Source organism: Amphiura filiformis, chromosome 4 (genome assembly GCF_039555335.1).
Source record: "Amphiura filiformis chromosome 4, Afil_fr2py, whole genome shotgun sequence".
Taxonomy (NCBI): Eukaryota; Metazoa; Echinodermata; class Ophiuroidea; order Amphilepidida; family Amphiuridae; genus Amphiura; species Amphiura filiformis.
In genome coordinates, this window is record NC_092631.1 from 71345651 (window position 1) to 71364110 (window position 18460).

The 18460-nt window shown below is 36.5% G+C and overlaps 1 protein-coding gene and 1 long non-coding RNA gene across 2 annotated transcripts in view; both read left to right on the forward strand.

Moving 5' to 3' along the window:
• Positions 1 to 18460, forward strand: part of LOC140149928 (beta-hexosaminidase-like) — a 40951-nt gene that overhangs the window by 10967 nt on the left and 11524 nt on the right. The window lies entirely within an intron of this gene.
• Positions 10646 to 15935, forward strand: LOC140149927 (uncharacterized). Its single transcript, XR_011858775.1, has 3 exons — positions 10646 to 10993; positions 15234 to 15399; positions 15868 to 15935. It is a non-coding gene; the product is annotated as an uncharacterized lncRNA (long non-coding RNA).

The following is an 18460-nucleotide window of genomic DNA, read 5'->3' on the forward strand; positions in this document are numbered from 1 at the left end:
CTCTATTATGTAACACGTCGGACGCATTCTGGAGGTGTTCAAATTTTAATCTGATTAAATTTGAACACCTCCAGAATGCGTCCGATGTACATATTCCAATGTAACATATTTTTAACAAATCGGATGTGTTCTTATTTTTTATCGTCTTGTTTGGAACATTTAGCTAGGTATCTGTAGTGTTTTCTTGTACAAAATGGAATCCTCAACCCACAAATAATTTGAAATGATTCTCGGGCTTAATCATAAAATCGCTATCAGACAATTTTCCCCTTGAAAATCCCAAAGAAAGACAGGTATGTAATAATTAAAACCAACAGCCAATATCTGCATTGTTTAGCTTGGATTTTAAGATCTCATTTGTTGAAATCGGTCAAGAAAGAAGACACCTTGATCCAAAATATGCAAATGCAAAATTCAGATTGCTCCTGATTATTCCCCCCCCCCCCAATGTTGAGGTATTAGTGTTTACTTCTAAATCGAACGTGGGGACATGGGGAAAGCCTGAATATAGTAAATTATAATTACCTTCATTTAAATATTTATGATACTTTTATTAACACAAATATTCAAGCGATGATAGTGTGTAATATAAAAAACATAAAATTTCACTATTTTCAGAGAAAATAGTGTTTTTATAAACAACGATAATTTGTTTTCAGCATAGAGGTTGATTTATTAATTGAATTGAGCATGCGTGTTGAGAAATTCGTTCGTTTGGGGCACTGATCTGACGCTTTGATAAAATTCCCTTTAAAAGGAAAGACCGGAGGGAAAGCTTAAAGGGACCATTGAAAGAAAATATGATTTGGTATCAAAATAAAGCCCATAAAAATATAGAATCAATATCTAAAACAATTGAAGAACTAACTATTTTAGAAATAAAAATACAATGAAAACAATGTACTCGATTTACCCCCTTCCGACGCTACATCGCGCGTCATTTATCAAAAATAGAAAATTGGGCGCTTTCCCGATGACGTCATTGTGGTTACGCGTTTTGTGTTGTGTTGACATTTTTGCCCATGTGCCGGAACGATTTGACAACAGCGATCGCGATCTAAATATCATATGCAATATTTTATAAAACCACTTATATATTTTAAGGTCAAGTAAAAGCAAAATACCAGTTGATTGTCCACATGTTATCAAAAAGAGGAAGTGGAAGGCCTTTTTATTTATCATTTATTATTTTTTACAATGCAAATCGATCATTTATGTAGGCCTATTAATCCCGGACATTATTAGTTGGGTAACTTGTAGAGGAGGAGGATAGGATCGAGGCTCTTGTTATTTGATGGTTCTCTGAGAGGATGATTAAAACAAAGCCTGTAAATATTAAAATGCTTAATCAATTGACAATATTATTAACTTTTGAAACATTAAAGAAAAAAAAGACTTTTAGCAAGGAAATTTCAGACTCCCTCAATGGCAATGCCCTACAAAAGGAAGCGGGCGGGACGATCAATTGTTATTTTTTTTACATCTAGTATGCAGCTTCTTATTTTACTTATTCATAAATTCAACCCCCGGTCAACATGACCAAGATATGATTCCAATTACTTTATGTAGGCCCTACATGACATGTATAAAACCATAAAACTAATTATGAGTATGATAGTGACGATGACGAGGCGAGGGAATATCGCCGAGATTTGCAGCAACACCTAAATTGCAGATGATGTGCCGGCGCGAGCACCTCTCGTGCCTAGCTGGGCCCCATGGGTATTATTATAGGCCTATGTATTTTATTTTTCCGTAGGGCCTACCTTAAAATATTCAAGAGATGATTATTTTTCCCCAAAACCTGACAATTGGTAAAAAGCCTTTCTTCCATACCCAGTGGGCACAATCGGGAAAAACTACGTTGTATGGACGTTGTAATAAGATCGGACGTCGGGCAACCAAATTCCAACGTTAACGCAAGTAATAATCTAGGACGCCAGTACACCTATTAGTGACGACGTCGCACAAACGTTGTAGTAATGTCGGCCCTAAGACGATCGTCGTACGACTTCAATACAACGTTGAGGCAACACTTCATTGCCGACATCAGTACAACTGACAATAAAGATGTTGCATTAACGTCACCTGTTGACTACCCTGCGACAATTGTCGTACGACTTCAATATAACGTTGAGGCAACACTTCATTGCCGACATCAGTACAACTGACAATAAAGATGTTGCATTAACGTCACCTGTTGACTACCCTGCGACAGTTGTCGTACGACTTCAATATAACGTTGAGATAACACTTCATTGACGACATCGGTACACCAATGATTGAAGACGTCGCAACAACGTCTGCCGTACGATGGTTGTCGTATGACCTCAATACTAACGTTGAAGCAACACTTTATTGACGACATCGGTACAACTGCGATAAAGACGTTGTATTAAGGTCACATAATGACTGCCGTGCAATGGTTGTTGTACGATCTCAATATAACGTTGAGGTAACACTTCATTGACGACATCGTCTGCCACTGATACGCTGGTTGTCGTATGACCTAAATACTAACGTTGAAGTAACACTTCATTGACGACATCGGTACGACCGACGATAAATATGTTGCATTTGGCTTATATTGTCTTAAAATGACAGTTTCTTACGCCGAGATTGGGGAAACGTCGTCGCACAAACCTTAATATTACGGTCAGAATGCCGTCCGCGATATCGGACCAACGTTGGTAAACAGCATGACAGTTGACAGGCCTACTGTTTCCAAGTCATCGGAATGGTCAAGTTGGTCCAAAATTTTCTATTTACTAGGCGTAAAAAGTGTAACATTAAATAAAGACTATAAAAGCCCACTAGATAAACTAATTATAATAATAATAATGATGATGATGATGATGATGATGATGATGATGATGATGGTGATGAATATAATGCTTAGTGATAATGTAATATATAAACCTAATAAATATATAATTATATTTATACTAACAATAAAACTTTGGAATTCAATCGTCAGTAAGATTTTTTATTTAAAAAAAAAAAAAAAAAATCAACAAATTTAGTAAATGTTAACAATATTTACAGTAAATTTGATCAATATCCTTTAAATAATGCACTTTAGCAGGTTTAGCCATCAAAATATTGCTTATATTAACTTAAAACACTTCATCGAATATGTAAACCCCGTTAGCTCAGTCAGTAGGGCATCAGTCTCATAATCCAAAGGTCATGGGTTCGAATCCCGGAAGGTACATCAAGGTAAGTGTTATGTATAAAATTAAGCTAGGAAATTGCTTCCGTTGTAATATAGACAGTATTAAGTGTAAGACTCTGTGTAAGCAGAGTATATGCTGCTAAATAATATTCTTCTCTCTTTTTTTCATGATTTTTCGTCTATTTGGGGTTACTTGCCAATGGTTGGATCAACGTTGGTTTAACGTTGGTCAATGGATGGATTAATAACATTGGCCCAACATCAAAGATATTATGTTAGCCCAACGTCACAAATTACATCTTCATTAGGGTTGGGTCAATGTTGGATCGACGTTGGCTAACGTCTGCACAACGCTGAATGTGGACGTCGGGCAACCGTCGTCCAACGTTAGATATTGACGTTGACACAACATACGAGGGTTGGTCAATAATATCCCGCAACCATTATTTATCTCCGCTCATGCATGACTTAGATGACTGTTACTTACGATCAATAAAGTTTGTACCTTTGTCTTTCAAAACGCACAACAATTAGTATCAGAGTACCTTTAATTACGTAATCTCATTTGCATAAAGTCATTGCTATATGTACACTGACAATTGTCAACATTGGCGAGAAATTTGAATTGGCTTTGAGGAACGTGTAATAAAAAGAACCAGAAGTAAGGACCAAAGCAGTTTACAAGCCTTATTTTTGGTATGAGGTAATCTGAGTATATTTAATTGATAATTGTGAAAGAAGAAATGTATCCGTCAACAGATGAGGAAAGGGACCGTCTTTGAACTTCACCAAAAATAGGCCTATAACAACAAGCAAAAATGGTGTGAAAATCGCGAAAAAGAGCCCACACGGCAGAAGAAAGAATCCAAATTATCTCCAAAATAAAACAAAACCAAATATGGTTATTGGTATGGTATTAGAGATCATAGTCAGGACAATAGAATTTGTTGCAAAAAAAGTAGAAATATGCGCATGCGTTGATGGTATGCATTATTGAAAGTACCAAAAATGTATGAAAAAAGTAAAAATTCATCAAAAACGCGCTAAAAATATGACTAATACAAGGTTTGCGGAACAGTAGCTGTGTGAGTGAATTGCTATACCAAGTCTTATGCTAAAATTAGACACACCTTTCGAAATTCAAATTTCTTATTCAATCCAGAGCCTCTCTATGGTGTGCTACTTTAATTACAAAAACAAGACCTTTTGAAATTAAGGGTTCATTAAGAAAGAAATGTTAATGGTTTCACCACTGGGACCTCCCTTTTTTATAATCAGTAGATACCCAATCAAACCAGGTACCATTGGTTAAATTTTGTCATCGATTAATCGTTCTATCTCTTATTATGTAAAGAACAATGGGTGATAAAGCCTACTCAAAATTGGAGATATTCAACACGATTTCTTTTCTTTAATAAAAATGGTATATGTCTAAAAAGAGTCCAGCATCATGCCTATGTTATCGGTTTATAAAGTTGCAAAAACCGTGCCAGATTCTATACTTTTATTCTCGAGATATTTGGAATTATGTAACAATACCTCAATTTGGCGCGAGATTTTCTTGACTACTTTTCACCATAAATCAGGCAGTGCCCATACGCTATTGTGTTTATGCTAATGTCATTACGTAATCAAGCATTCAGCATCGCTAATACATAATTCGTTTTGAAAGACAAAAGTACAAACTTGAATTTAGCGCAAGTAACAGCCATCCAAGTCATGCATGAGCGGAGATACACCGTAGTTGCGGGAACTTATTGACCAGCCCTCGTAGTAGCAACCAATTGTGCCCACTGGGTACTCTCTTGCAAAAGCCGAGCAGCTAGCACGTCCAGCTTTGATTTTGTCAATGCCTAATATTGTGTTTCCCCGTTGCGTTGTTGGCCAATTATTTTGCAACTAGACCTATCATCATAGTAGGCCTACCAGTCTATTGTCCGTCTTATGGTCGGCATCTTGCAACAGTCATTGTAGCTTTATAATTTATATTATAAATATCCGTTTTAATATGTACTTGTAATGTTAGGTCTAAAAGCCACAGAAAAGTTCATTGCCGTAAACACGCTCACGCATTGTAATGGTTTAGGACCAAGTCTGGCCTATGCAGTGTTGCCATGCAGCGGAAAGGATAACCACTTTGACGTCACAGGGGTTGCCACGTGTCTCTGAACATATGAATTGGGCGGAACGACGCAATATTGGGCGCGTTGTCTTTATTTGCTGTTTTGGGGGGTAAAATGAAGGAAAATTGCATTTTTCATTTTAGAAATGGATTCTATATGTTATTAGCTTTATTTTGATACCAAATCATATTTTCTTTCAATGGTCCCTTTAAATGAAAATGATCCCTGACTCTTGGGGATTATGCATAGAGGAAAGAGATAAACAGAGAAAGTACCACCAGTCAAAGTCCCCGTGTATTGTATGCTACCAGTTCTCGCATATTCATGAGGGCCGATTGTTCGATCGTGCCTTCGCGTATACGCGATAGAGCGTTGCGTGCTTTCGCGATTACGCGATAGACCATAAAAATACGCGGTAATTGCGTAGCAGTCTCGCCTGTCGCATTTCATAGAATAATCGGCCCTCATTATCGGATGAGACGGAGACTTTGACTGGTGGTACGCGCTCTGTAGTACTCTGTGGGAGTATGAAACCGCAAAGGTTATGTGAGGTCAAAGGTCAGGTCAAATTTGAAGTTGCTCCGATTAGGCTGTAACTTGGGGACAATGATCCCTGACACTTGGGGAGTATAAAACCGCAAAGGTCATGTGAGGTCAAAGGTCAGTTCAAATTTAAAGTTGCTTCGATCAGGCTGTAACTTTGGGAAAATGATCCCTGACACTTGGGGAGTATCAAACCACGAAGGTCATGTGAGGTCAAAGGTCAGGTCAAATTTGAAGTTGCTCCGATTAGGCTGTAACTTGGGGACAATGATCCCTGACACTTGGGGAGTATGAAACCGCAAAAGTCATGTGAGGTCAAAGGTCAGGTCAAATTTGAAGTTGCTGCGATCAGGCTGTAACTTTGGGAAAATGATCCCTGACACTTGGGGAGTATCAAACCACAAAGGTCATGTGAGGTCAAAGGTCAGGTCAAATTAGAAGTTGCTCTGATTGGGCTGTAACTCGGGGGAAATGATCCTTGACTCTTGGGGAGTATGAAGTTTGAAATCAAATCTGGCACCTAAACGGCAAAGCAAATGCCCACATAAGGTATTCAACTTTAAGAAAGTAGACACAGAAAATATAAAGAACATACTTGAACAGAATTCTACTGAGTTTTTCCAGAGTAAGCCAGACACAAGAACAGTCAATGAAAACTGGAATATGTTTAAAACGTTTCTGTTGGAAGCTATGGAAAAGTCTGTCCCCATCATATGTCCAAGGGAAACCATCCCACCCCTGGATAAACCATCATATAATCAAGCATATGAGGAAACGGGACAAATTATACAGTGCTGCAAGAAAATCCAAATCTGAGAGACTCTGGAGCTCTTACAAGAAACAGCGTAATCATGTAACCAAATTACTCCGTGAATCGTACCATCACTACATGGAAGAAATCTTAGGGCCTAGTCTTGATACCAGTCCAAAAACATTTTGGTCATTTATAAGATCACTGAGGCGGGAAGCTGTTGGCATACCTACCTTGGTAGTTGATGGAGAGACTTTTACATCTGACAAATCAAAAGCGGAGGCGCTAAATAGACAGTTTTCATCGGTTTTTACACATGAAGACCTGACATCCGTACCTGACAAGGGCCCCTCGCCATTCTCCAGCATAGATGACTTAGACATCGATCTGGCTGGAGTGATTAAACAACTGGCGCAGTTAAACATATCTAAAGCTGGGGGACCTGATAGCATTCCTGCCAGACTTCTTCACGACTATGCCACTGAGATAGGTCCAATGTTGCATTATATCTTTCGGCAATCGTATGCGACTGGCCAGCTTCCAGATGACTGGAGGAAAGCTCATGTGACTGGGATATACAAAAAAGGTACCAAATCCAATCCAGCAAATTACAGGCCAATCAGTTTGACCTGTATCTCATGCAAGATAATGGAGCATATTGTTCTATCACACATGTCCAAACATCTCTCTGCAAATGACATCATAGTAGACAACCAGCATGGCTTCCGGGAAAAAGATCCTGCGAGACGCAACTTATCGAGGCAGTTCATGACTGGGCAGAATGCTTGAATAGAAGTGGGCAAATGGATGTTCTGTTGCTGGACTTTAGTAAGGCCTTTGATAAGGTCCCTCATCATAGATTGGCCACAAAGCTAGACCATTATGGCATCAGGGGAGGAACGCTCGAATGGAGACAAGGCTTCTTGTCAGATCGCAAACAGTCTGTTAACATCAATGGTCAGTGCTCAGCTTGGGCCCCAGTACAATCAGGGGTCCCACAAGGATCTGTCCTTGGTCCTACACTCTTCTTGATATATATTAATGATATTGCAAGTGGGATAAAGTCCAACATCAGATTATTCGCCGATGATAGCATCCTATACCGAGAAATCCGGGGACCTGAAGATCATCAGATATTACAGCAAGATCTGCAAGCTGTCTTTGCATGGGCTGACAGTTGGCAAATGGCCTTCAATGCATCAAAATGTCAACATCTCACCATCACCCGTAAAAAGCAGCAGTCTGTCTTCAATTACTCTGTAGCTGAACAAGTCATCCAAAAAGTTGCTAGTCACAAATATCTTGGAGTCACCATTTCCAGTGATTTGACTTTCAAAGAACACATTGCTAACATTCGATCTAAGGCAGTGAGTACCCTTGGCATCATCCGAAGAAATCTTGGACCATGCTCACAGAAGGTGAAACTAAAGGCTTACCAAAGTTTAGTAAGACCTCAGCTTGAATATGCTGCATCAGCATGGAGCCCATATACATCTAGGGACATCAAGTCATTGGAAACAGTCCAGCGCCAAGCAGCCCGATTTATTTGTGGAAACTTTGATAGGCGGGCTAGCGTCACACCACTACTTCACCAGTTAGATCTGGACCTTCTTAAAACAAGGAGACTGTTCATTCAGTGTTCAATGTTCCACAAAATACATCATGGACTCATAAATGTCAACTTTCCACCCATCATCAAACTGCATCCAACCGTTGGGAGATTAACCCACCATCTCCGGTATCAGCCCATCAGAGCATCTCAGGACACTTACAAGTATTCATTCTTCATTCGCACGATACCAATTTGGAACTGCCTGCCTGTGGAAGCTGTAACATCAACATCAGTCCAAGCCTTCCAGTCAGCAGCACTCCCTGCAGTTAGAGCTTTACAGCCTTCTGCAGTCCACCAGGTTCTCTAAGCATCTAGAGTTCATTTTACTCGCACATCTTGTACATATCCTGCACTATTGGCACATCTGCACCTGTGTTTTGAGCAGCACATTTCTCCTTGGACAAGCTATCTGCTTTATTTAGGAGCATAAAGACTGAAGACTGAAGGCTGCAAAGGTCATATGTGAGGTCAAGGTCAGGCCAAATTTGAAATTGCTCCGATTAGGCTGTAACTTGGGGATAATGATCCCTGACACTTGGTGAGTATAAAACCGCAAAGGTCATGTGAGGTCAAAGGTCAGGTCAAATTTAAAACTGCTTCAATTGGGCTGTAAGTCGGGGGAAATGATCCCTGACTCTTGGGGAGTATGAAACCACAAAGGTCATGTGAGGTCAAAGGTCAGGTCAAATTTGAAGTTGCTCCGATTAGGCTGTAACTTGGGGACAATGATCCCTGACACTTGGGGAGTATAAAACCGCAAAGGTCATGTGAGGTCAAAGGTCAGGTCAAATTTAAAGTTGCTGCGATCAGGCTGTAACTTTTAACAAAATATCGAGTCGTGCGATATGTTGAACAAAAAGGTCAGTCGCCGCATATCTGTAGGATCATTGGTTAATGAGATATATTCACTTTTTGTACTTAGTGTACCTAACCCTGTACCCTGTATCTTTTAAACCAAATATCCTAAAGAGTCGTGGAACACAAATCGATTGGCGCGAGGTTCATATTGGTGCGTATGCACCAAATATGTATCTTGTGCTCTATTGATTTACAAGAAGGGAACTACATGTAGCACCGTGCGACGTGCATTCCATTGATTAGAACATTAAAATGCATCTTTTGATTCCGTTCCTTGGAATTTTCCATCACTCATTTTCGTTAATTCTCTACCGATTGCAACAAATGAGGTCTTAAATCAGCGCTAAAAGGGTACAGGTATTGGCTTTTGGTTTTAATTTTGATATAACTATTTGCCTTTCCCAGCAAACACAAAACGTTTAGAAAACGTTTTCTCTAGGTTCTAGTTTGGTCTTTTACGTCTTCGTCTTCCAAAACGTTTTAAAAACGTTTTAAAAACGTTTTGACTTGGTTAAAATATTGTTCGTTTTACCATGACGTTCAGAAAACGTTTTTAAAACGTTACAAAATATTTCGATTTTTTACGTTATTTTGCCACGTTTATAATACGTTATTTCCAGAACGTTTTCCGAACGTTTTGTACAACGTCAATTAAATGTCTTTCTAAAGCGTTTAATTATTATTTCATATTATCAAAATGTTTTAACACGTAGCCTACTCTGGTTTAAGGCACTGTATGGTCGTAAATCCTGGGGGACAGCGGGGACACGTCCGCATACACTTTGGGATATCAAATGTCACCCCCACCCGTTTTCGGCAAACACTTCCCTGGTCTAGTTTAGAATTGAAATTTTCTCGCGCTCCGCGTACTTCATCGAATTCAAATTCACCTTCATATTCACATCCAATTCACCGTGATTGGGGGCTAAAATAGTATAACAAGATTTGTGTGAATAATACGCGCATCTCCCCGTAAACTTGACCGGTAAAAAGCAATTTGTCTATGTCATACCCTGATATCTGGTACGTCAGCAATTAACAGAAAGGAAAAAGAGGAGCTATCATGTAAAAAGACTGAGGAAAAGGACGGAATCGAAGGATTGAAGAAAGTAAAAAAAGACAAGATACACATGACAAAGCCGACTAAATATTAAATCAACAGGGATTAAATAATTCCTTGAATTCTTATGACAACCCTCCCCCCCGACATCTCAAAGAAGAAAAAAGTGAAAGAAAAATTCCTTGTTGTTTATAGATAGCATTAAACGCCTTGATTTGGTATAAAATAGTGTAAAATTGCATATTTTTGCGCGCTTCGTGGGAAATGAACCCAAATGTGTATCAACTTTCACTTCAAAATATGAAACTTAATGTTCGCCTGCTGTGCGCGCATATAAATCCCAGCAATTGTGAAGTCAATGATGTCTGTATATTGCTGATGAATACAAGTTTAACTGTTTAATTCTTTATTATATGTGCATCAATCAGGAAACATGTACCTAATTTGGCAAGTGTTTCACGCAGTCCTTTTTATTATAACAATCTCTTCATCACAGCACGGTTCAATTATATGCATTCGACAACATCACTTCCCGGACGTTGATCTCAATTTGTAGAGTTAAGCTTTTGCAACCAACATTTTAAAGTCAGCCTAAGCCTAGCATAAGCTGCTGGTTAGTGAGGAACTGTGTCTTAGAGATTGTGATGTATGACCCGGGTGTTTGACTTGCTTGACATCTTTAAGTGTGACCTACATAAAAGTTTTATGGTTTTGTGAATCGTCTGGCAACCCAAAATTCAAACCTGGAATGTGAAAAATTATACGTTTCACACGATCGTTTATGCTGGCATGCTGTTCTAAGGAATATACATCAAGTTGCTCATCAAAAGGAACTATTTGCATCTGTTTCTTTCAGTTCTACCAAACAAAGGTAAGATTGTATTTTATTATTACTATATTTGCATTAAACATGTTAAAGCGTGTATTTTTTTAGTCAATTTAATCAGTGAAGTTTTAAGTACAATATGAGTAACATATGGCATCCACAATATAATGACGGTTGATGTAATTTGAATTCGAGGAAAGTCTTTAAAAGCTGAGGACTTAAGATGTTTTTAATAGGATATTGTTTTTCTAATTATTTACCATTCTTGACTTAAAAGTATGTTGTAAGGTTTGATGATATTCATGGTTTAATTCCGTATTGGTACTACTAAATAAAATACTTGTATGTTCGTGATGCATTCGTATAGCTGGCCTATTCGTCGTGATTGAAAGCTTTATAAAATTGCAATCTCAAAATTGAAAAAGATCGGCGATGTTGTCAGAATCGAAAGGCCGTGCCTACAATTAATTATTTGATTGAAATTCAAGGTGGTTTATTGACTTGAGTTTTGTCTTGTTTGTCAAATTGTTATACCTATTTCATAAGTCTATCTGACATAATGTGTTAGATGAGTATTAGATTAGCATGACACTCATGACACTCGATCATCAGATCGTCGGACAACTTTATAGTACCTGATTTAATTACAAGTAGGCTATAGGCTATATTATTATTCTCATCTATATCATGTTTATTTACACAGGCAAATTCCTGAAAGTAGTAAGAGAACAAGTATAAAAACAGAACACGTGAGAAGTAACATTATTAATTACAAGTGCAAAAAAGAGTGGCCGTGGTTACCCAATATGTAAGCAATATGTGAGTAATAGGGAGCATTTAGCGCCCAAAACCTCATAATTTGAATAATTACTTTAAAGCCAGGCAGAAGGGTTTACTGGAAATCCATTGAAATGATTATCATGTTGCCGGTTATTGCACCCAGAGGTGTATTTTGTGCACCCAGAACTTCACCTGTACCACCTCAGTCTTGACCTATGTTCTGGGTTAGTCACAAACTCCAAGTCCATGGTTAAAAAACAACAGATGGTATGACCTATAAATCATATATTACCCAGAGAAGTTCAAGTACGCTAATTTTTGCCCTAAACAATGGAATGTTGGAATATTTATGAAATGATTGCAAATGAATAATGATGTATATTGATTGCTTGGAAGTGGAACACATTTGTTTTTATTTTTAGTGTAATTAATTAGGTTTGTGTTGCCTGAAAGCACTGAATTAAAAAATCAAAGAGATCGATGACCAGTACGATTCTTGAGCCCTAGGTATGCATGCATAAGAGTTCAAAAGTATTAAAAACAACAAGTAGAATTTTTAGCTGTAAATTAAGACCAAAATCAAGTTCATGTAGCCCCTGTAGTCATTAATTTATTCAAGTTACACATGCGAAACGCCCTGTTCCCATAGACTTTGTGTGCTCCTCTTCCCCATCCTTCCCTCACAACTTTCGATCAACCACACATCTCCAGTAGTTGAAAAGCTACATTGTTCATATTTACAGGGTTGTTCCTAGCAAACACAAAAACGTTTTTAAAACGTTTTAAATAAGTTATATTTTGGGTTTTGGTTCCGGTAAAATGTTTTAATAACATTAAAATGTCGGGTTATATAAAGGTCATGAAATCGTTTAAAACGTTTTGTATGAAAACACACTACAACAATATTTTTAAAATGTTTTCGAAATGTCATTGTAAACTATTTTTGCAAACATTTTGGCCAAATATTTTGTCAACACTTAAATAACATTATGTTAAAATATTTGCACCCCGCAAACACAGAAATGTTCTTAAAATGTTCTTTAAATGTCGGGTTATATAAAGGTCGTGAAAACATTTTTAAAACGTTATTGTAAATATTTTGGGCAAACATTTTTTGCAAAATATTTTTTCAACCTCAAAATAACATTCTGTTTCGAATGTTTTGTATCAAGTTTTCAAAAATGTTTTTGGAATGTTATTAAAACGTTTTTATACCCTTTATATAACCCGACATTTAAATGTTTTTTGTAAAACATTTGTGTTTGCTGTGCAGTAAATTACCAACAAATGTTATTTAATGTTAAGAAAACGTTTTACACCATTAATGTACCCTTTATATAACCCGACATTTAAACGTTTTCCGACAACCTTTTATAACCTTTTTGCGAATGATGTCGAAAACGTTTTGTGTTTGCTGGGTTACTAATGTTAGTGGTGTTTTAGCTTTCAAATGACACCAAAACAAACTATGACATTTTATCAATTAAACAGATCACAATTTAAAAATACATAACCCACCACCCTGTTTGGGTGGCGACTGGGAAAACGCATATCCATTAGTATTAGATTACCATCTCTTGTAATCTTAGTTGTTCTCCTTCGTATAAAGTTTTAAAAGCAAGACAATTACTTATTTTGTACATGTAACATGTCATAAAATCATATAGGCCTTAAGGTCTGGCAACTGCTGGTTCAGAAGTTCAAGATATTGTCCTTCGTTCTGTTGAAACATTTTTCGATGTGCTAAGAACATTGTCGAAAAATATCTATATTCCATATTTTGCAACATTGAAGTTTATCATTTGTTTAAAGAGTGATAGAGTTACGCAATCTGCTGTTTAGTTAGTTATCAATTAGAACTTTGTAAAGAAACATGACAAGATAGCTTTTTATTGTACCTGATTGAAATACAAAAAAAAAAAACTATGTCAATATTTTTGTGCACTCTTAAGGGGTACTACCCTGACCAATTTTGTGCCTATTTTTGCATTTTTCTGAAAAATTATAGCGCATTGGGGACAAGTAAGATATGTATATTATAGGGGCAAGGACTACAACTACTGTACTGAAAATTCAGCAACTCAAAGCAAGTAGTTATTGATTTATTGATCAAATATTGGTTTTCCTCATTTTTGACTCTAACTCCACAACTGTTGTCTGTGCTGAAATAAAATTTCCAGTGCAGTATTGCAGTCCTTGCCCCTATAATATACATATCTTACTTGTCCCCAATGCGCTATAATTTTTCAGAAAAATGCAAAAATAGGCACAAAATTGGCCAGGGGTGTAGAACCCCTTAAGGGATCTAAAATGAGCGTTTATTGCGTTTCGACAGTATTTTTTGAGGACATGAGAGCACCTCAGACCTATCGAATTGCATTCTGAATACGAAGCATGTCTTTCTGATATCAAATATTTTTCATTTTTTGAAAATCACAATATAATACAAATTTTATGACAAATTATAAAAAATTGATATAAATTCAAATTTTTGATATATAACAATCCTCGAAGTAAATTATATAAATCTAATGATATATTCTTAAAGTGTATGTAGCAGGGAGGAAAAGACGACGGTCAATTGAAAATTTTGACCTTTCATATTGAAGATATGGATTTTTTCCCAAAAGACTTTTTTTTTTTTTGGTGTTTTGGGAAAAAAATCCATATCTTCAATACGAAAGGTCAAAATTTTCAATTGATCGTCGGCTTTTCATCCCACCTACATACACTTTAAGTATAAATCATCAGATTTGTAAAGTTTACTTCAAGTACTGTTAAATATCAAAAATATCAATTTTTAATGATCTGCCATAAAATATGTATTACATTGCGAATTTCAAAAATCAAAATTATTTGATATCAGAAGGACATTCTTCGTATTCAGAATGCAATTGATATGTCTGATGTGCTCTAATGTCCCACAATAAATACTGTCCAAACGTTCATACCCCAGCCCTTAACTATAAGTTTTGCTTTTTGCAAAACATGCACATGAGGGCCGCATGTGGTTTTATATTAAAACTCCACTCAGCCAAAAATATTTCTATATACATGTATTTTAATATAGGAATATCGAATAGACACGAGAGGTTCTTTAAATATTTTAATATTTCTCAGGAACTGTCATTTTATACCAAACAATCATAACCTGTGCAAAATGTTCCCTTGCCTCCACCCTATACTAGCTTTAAAAACAAAATTATGAATTAAGATGCAATTTTCGTGTGTTCAAAAGTACACAATATGAAATTGTGGTTGATTTACACAATTGAAGTACTAATAATCATGATCATTTATAAATAGGCCATAATTCAAAATAGGCCTATGTTTGACATTTTGCACTTGCGATGAAAATCACAATAACTTTATTCAGTTGTGGGTCAAAGTATCACAAGATACTGAACCATCAACAACGGCAACATCATAAACGATATTGACTTCCAAATTCCATGCGATAATGCATTAAAAATATTTAGCTTTGATTCATATGTCTTTATTCCAGATACGACACCTTAGTCTTGTTGGAGGACATGATCTCAACGAAACCATCAGGAGGATGATGAGGAAGCTGGGAACGAACAATTTGTGGTCCTCCTACAGTGTATAGGGAGAAAAGGCAAGCTGAGCATTAAAGATAGCCCTTTCAAGTTTCTACAAAGTTATCGTCAGTAAGTTTCATAGGCCCAAGATACAATCTATGATTAACATAATATGTCAAATCACGCAGGCCTTTCCTTTTGGGTGAGAAAACAGATCCATAAGCTTCCATAGAGCTAAGATCGGCTAAGCCTAAACAGAATGCATATAATTTGTCATGCTGTCTGAACCAATCATAGTGGGTGTAATATACTCATATTCTGTGACTATAAAATTAAAATATGGATATTTAAATCTGACCCCTAAATCGGACATACGTTTCCAACTTGGTTTTTTTGTTGTTATTTTAGATTATATGTGTATACTTTATTCATAAACTTATCAAATAAAAATATTGCCCCTAAGACCACAGACCGCACGTATGGTAACACGTCGACATGTAGGCTTTTGGAAAATCCTAATATTGAGATACAGACCGTTTATTTTGATAAAGGAGTTTAATTTAATACTGAACTCATATCATTTCCACCTTTCTATAGAAGCTTGCATGAAGAATCATCCTCAAGCTAAGGAGGTTGAGATAGAGAAGGACTTGGAGATTATCTGAAAAGAACACCAAATCTTCCAGGTGGAAAAAAGTATAAAGTAAGTTCAAATATCATTGCTGAAATGCCAAATTCATTTATTTAATTCATGTAGGCCTAAAACAATGTCTAGGGATTATAATATAAGCACTCATTCTAGACACCACCTTGTCCTCTATTTGTAAACACGTTTAAATGCTAAACATGTTTAGGAATTAATATGTCTTAATGTGTTTAGATATTAAACATATGATGTTTTGAAATTTGACATTGGTGTTTAGGTTTTAAACGTATTTACAAATTGAGGACAAAAAAAAAGTGTTCAATCTCTAGACACTGTTTTTGCAGTGTATTACTATGTTTCTGTATCTGAATATCAAAAGTGCATAAATATTGTTCGTTGAATGTAAAATGAAAAAAATATCGCATATCGCACAGCTCATTTTCTTTTAAAAATAATGTTTAAAAAAATAATAAAGCATAGCACAAAGCTATTTTACCAAATGTATCTGAGACATACTTTTTGTCCTTACATTTCACACACTTACGTGATGTTTCTTTCTCTTTGGAGCATTTTTGTTTATTTTCACTTCTCTTAGGTTCAGTAGGGGCACCATGCCCCTCCCCACCACACCCCACCGCGCGCATTATGATTTCGTTATGGTTTATACAGACCTTGAAAATTACTCAGAATTAATGATACTGATAATATAAATAAGTTGTCTGGATATCTAAGGGTGACCATAACCTGATAGTATTTTTTATTCATAGAATTTCTTATGCCTATTTATATATATTTTGTCATGGCTGCTATTTTAGTGAGCTGATAGATTTAAGGGGAATCGGGTTTCAATAAAATATAAAAAATGATGTTTCCCAAAATGATGATCATGCTTATAAATAGATTGTTTTCCATTTTATTATCTATAGAAAGCTGGGAATGTGGATGCAGCGGTACCTGTAGGGGAATTGGAGGATGATGAGCGCGGCGAAAATGAACGTGGCTCCCAACAGGAAGAGGAAGAACAAGACTAGGGGACACATTGAAACTGAAGACCACAGGCACTGTACTGGTAAACATGCTAGTTTTACAACATTGTCGGACAAGGTGCTCACTGTCTATTGAAGTATATATATTCGATAAATATAAGGTTTAAGTTTAAGGGCTGGGGTATGAACGTTTGGACAGTATTTATTGTGGGACATTAGAGCACATCAGACATATCGAATTGCATTCTGAATACGAAGAATGTCATTCTGATATCAAATAATTTTGATTTTTGAAATTCGCAATTTAATACACATTTTATGGCAAATCATTAAAATTGATATTTTGATATTTAACACTACTTGAAATAAACTTTATAAATCTGATGATTTATACTTAAAGTGTATGTAGGTGGGATGAAAAGCCGACGATCAATTGAAAATTTTGACCTTTCGTATTGAAGATATGGATTTTCCCCCAAACACAAAAAAAATTAGGTCTTTTGGGAAAAAATCCATATCTTCAATATGAAAGGTCAAAATTGTCAATTGACCGTCGGCTTTTCCTCCCTGCTACATACACTTTAAGAATATATCATTAGATTTATATAATTAACTTCGAGGACTGTTATATATCAAAAAATTGAAAAATATCAAATTTTTATAATTTGTCATAAAATTTGTATTATATTGTGATTTTCAAAAAATGAAAATTATTTGATATCAGAAAGACATGCTTCGTATTCTGAATGCAATTCGATAGGTCTGAGGTGCTCTCATGTCCCACAAAAAAATACTGTCGAAACGCCATAAACGCTCATTTTAGATCCCTTAAAATAGCTGTGATTATATATCAGACTTTTATTTTAAAACATTTCTCATAAGCATGTTAAGATGTTTTTGTTTCTGGCGAAGTGACGTCCTAATCGGATTAACTACCATAGCAATAGATGAATACAATTTTTGAATAGATCGCTCTGCACTACAGCAGGTTGCACTCATCACCTGTCTTCAATCATATAATAGATTGAATACAATACCGCTCTTTTCAAACAGGCTAATCTTTCATATATGGTTCAATGCATCGGTACCGCATGGACGTTGTAGGCATACGGGGGATACAGTCAAAATTTTATTCATCTATTGCTATGGTAGTTAATCCGACTAACTACGTCACTTCACCAGTGTATAATCACCTAGTATTCGCTGAGTGCGTTTCCACAATCGCTGATTTATATTAAGCCTTTTTGAAGTATGGCGGGCACAAAGAGGAGTACTTTGATTTGGGTAATCTTTTGTATGCTGAAAGAAAGCATACACAAGATTACCCAAATAAAAGTACACCATCTCCATTTGTGCCCGTCATACTTCAAAAAGCCTTATTGTTGCAGCGTCGAGGTCCGTTCAAACTACGCCGCAATGCAGTGCGATGCGGTACCGATAAATCGATTGTTTTTTGCCTCAACTCAACGCTACTCGTCGCATTTCCAAGTTAAAATGTATTGAACTTCATTTATTGAAGTATTCTGCAGTGCGGCACCGCACCGCACCGCAATTGCGG